This window comes from Glossina fuscipes, unplaced genomic scaffold, assembly GCF_014805625.2.
Source record: "Glossina fuscipes isolate IAEA_lab_2018 unplaced genomic scaffold, Yale_Gfus_2 52956, whole genome shotgun sequence".
NCBI lineage: Eukaryota > Metazoa > Arthropoda > Insecta > Diptera > Glossinidae > Glossina > Glossina fuscipes.
In genome coordinates this window covers 1126-4777 of record NW_023999779.1, presented here as the reverse complement: position 1 = coordinate 4777, position 3652 = coordinate 1126, and the positions used below count along the sequence as shown (strand labels likewise).

At 33.0% G+C, this 3652-nt stretch overlaps 1 non-coding gene across 1 annotated transcript; it reads left to right on the top strand.

Annotated features, from left to right (window-relative positions):
* Nucleotides 1-2356: 2356 nt before the first annotated feature.
* LOC119643078 lies at nt 2357-2480 on the top strand. The gene has a single exon (XR_005248212.1). It is a non-coding gene; the product is annotated as a U5 spliceosomal RNA (small nuclear RNA).
* Nucleotides 2481-3652: the final 1172 nt, after the last annotated feature.

The window sequence follows — 3652 nt, the reverse complement described above, 5'->3', positions numbered from 1 at the left end:
AAACAATGGCATGGAGGTTGCTTGCTCGATACGGATGCAGAAAAAGCAGTAAAATATTAGTTTTGCTGAAACCATAATGTTTATTCGAGGAAGTTGGATTTGGCACGTTAGAATAATTCAACGGACCATCATGCCTATAATCAAAGGAAATATAAATGGGTGGATGATACGGATCCTCTGGTAAACTAAAATGTGGGCAACGATTTACCACTATCTCTGGCAAACTGGCAAAGCAAAGAGCTAGCAGTATACCGTTACAATTACGTGTAGGGTTTAGTGAAGCAAATTACGATCAAGCAATTCACTGGAAAACACAATAGTTAAAGTGCAGATAATATAGCCAGAACTATCGCTATAACACGAAGTGAGTTATGGAAAATTGAAATCCCCCAACGCTATGACTATATCAACTTTTCGGGCATGTCTCCCGTGAAGACAACATGTATCTTATAAGTGGAGATATACGCATTTGGTTGAATATAGGAGCAAGTTAGCAGCAGTCTTAGATGAATACAGCCTTTCTGAGGGTTAGTACCGTCAAGCGGACGTCATCCATATTAGGAATGGTAAGATTCACAGGTAAAGGATATTGAGTTCGAGTGAAAATGGAGAGAGAGACTATACGTGCTTGTTGCAGCTTTTAGTACATAATTTTAGTATTGCAGCAAGTTCCACGATTGAAAAATATTTTTTTTCTCTATGTTCTGAAAACAATTTATGCTTATATAACTCGACGATGAAACTTTAAATTGGAAAAAAATATTTTATTTATTGGTTTAAAATTTTAATTTTCTTGAAAAATATGTGGATAGAAAATTAAAGCTGCCTGCCTTATGCATAGCAAGAAAACCGAAAATAAACTGTAAAAAAATATGTAGGCGAATAAAACTATACCGTCCTAAACAAATGTGAAAAACTTTAATAAGAAGAGATTTTCAAGTTGTCTTATGAGAAGTGGTCGAAAAAAGGGTCCGATTCGAATAATTTTCAATAGCGATTGTCTTCGACTCAACACACTTTAATGCACCAAACTTCATCAAAATATATTGAAAATTTGCGGCTTGTAGGTTGAACACAACAAACAAGAGGGGCAGAGCGACTGATGGAATGAAAGGTGAGTAAATCTCAAGTTCTCCTGGACGTGTTATCCATCCTTGTATCACAAGTAGTAGTGTTCTACAATAAATACGTGTCTCGGAATAGTAATTAATCACAAAACGTTTTCGAAAGCTATTACTGCATCTCCTAACTAACTCAGTTTTTGTATAACTACTGATTAGTTAGTTGATTTATGTATATGTGATATGTGATCGGTTTATATATATGTGATATGTAATAAATTGTAGCATTATCCATTCATCGTACTCACTTATTAATCATTTATACTAAGTTTATACTTTCTTATATTTCCACATAATGCAAATCTACCTATAACCTAGTTAAGATAGCCTACTTTAGCTATAACCCACGTGAAATGTATCTTTAGTAATAACCTAGTTTAAAACTACTATTTTGCTTGAGCTAGCATAACAATTTATTATATTAGACACTCACCACAGTTTAGTTGAGTCAGGGTCATAGAGTCAGAATTAAAGTAAAGTTATTAAACGTCAATTTTGTCATTACATTTATTGTTTTTTCACTAAAAAATGTTGCTTGGAAAAAACAATTTATGAAATTGTTATCATGACTTCAAAACAAGAGGAGGATTAGATTCGATTTTTTATCGTTTATGACTAACGATTTCATGGGCTATAATTATGCCCATCATCGGAGGATGAGCGGTACGTGCACAACACCCACAAGTAAGCTTCCAAGGCACTGCAAAATTTATATATAATTGATTAGGGCCAAATGTGAACCGTTCTAGATCTGTTTCTCAGTCCGTTGGTTCATATAAACGTTAGCTGCGGTATTCATGATCGCAAACTTTTATTCTATAAAAATAGAGAAAAATTGGCCATGCCCACTCTGCTTAATAGAAGTCTGAAGTTTTAATTTGTTGGTTTATTTCGTATATTTTTTAGGATAACGGTGATGGGTATTAAAAGATTCCGTCAAAAGCGAATATAATTTTCCTACTAGTTTTTGTTTTTAATCTACAAAAAGAGTATCGGCCACTACAACTGTGACATACACATCCTTAAGTTCGCTTGATGTATTTATGTGCACGCATAGCCTGAGAATAATTTGTTTTTTTTCAGTTACGTATGTATGAAGAACATTTCATTCTGCTAGCGTGCTGCCTTATGGAAATGAACGAATTTACTTAGTTGTAATTTTTGTGTTATTCCTATAATTCTCATTGTGTTTGTGAATTATATGATATATAATACAATACTTTGAGAATTTAAAGTCACTCTGGCTTCTCCTCAGTTATCGAATAAATCTTTCGCCTTTTACTAAAGATTTCCGTGGAGAGGAGTACTCTAATGAGTCTATAAGAAATCTTTCTTGTGGTTTAGCCTATTAAGGCTGAGTCCGTAAGTGATAAATAAGATTTAGTTAGGTTTAGGGCATGAGTTTGTTTGTGTAGAAGGTGAGATCTTGTTGCATAGTGAAAAACATATCATATTTGTTTGTCCAATACATATTCTCTGCATGTGGTGCTGTATTTATCAAATTTGTTCTCGAACTTTTAGAAGGAGGTGCGCATGAACACATTACAAGTAAATGAATCCTAGATTAGCAGTAGATGACAATATACATTAGAGGTCAGGTCAATTGAAACAGTTAAATAGAAATAGGAAGTTGCGGTGAAAAATTATATGTTAACAAGTTAACTATAACCTTCGTTAACAAGGTTGTAATCTGACCATCCGTCCTTGATTTTGTCTATTTTTATGAACAAGAACATTGCCGTTAAATTATATACATGAGAGTTTCTTAACAAGAGTGTTTGTGCAACAATCATATATTTATGGAAGTACATAAATAAAACAAGGCCGAATATTAAAAACAAAAATCTTATAGTTTTTGCGCAACATAATTAAGGAATATTTGTTTGAGCATCGAGATCTACATTTTTGCTGATAATCATAACTTGCTTTCTCATTTTTGTGGAAGCACATACCTTATTCGAACAAAAAATATTTATAAATATGTCAAATTCACCCCAAAATAGAAACAGTAAAAGAGTAAATAGAAAGTAGGGAAGAAAAGAGAGTAGAAAGTAAAAGTGAAGAATAAAGCAACAAATCGTTTATATCATTTATGAACATATTTAGTGTGAACCTTGCATTGGAGACAAATAGGAACAAAAATCTTCTAAGAAATGTTCAATTTTGTAAAAGTGATCTTATAAGCCGAAGTGACTGTAACTAACTAGCAAAAGAAAACTACGCAGAAAACTACAGCAGTACCATCGTCAAATGATGGCTCTTCTTTTATTGTATCCTTTTTAATTACAGTGTAAGTTAATGCACACTATTTTTATTCTATTTTCAAAGTTGAAAGATATTAAATTTTTTCTTATTAAACTATGTTGACTCTATCTCTTGTAATTTGTTAAGAATATGGTAATTCGTTTTTTTTTTCAATGAAAGTTTGAGAATCCATCTTCGGGGTATCCGGCACAAAATTATAGGCCGAATGAGACTGTTGGTAGGCCAGCGCCCAGAATAGCCTAAGGGATATTCTCAGCTCGTCTGTC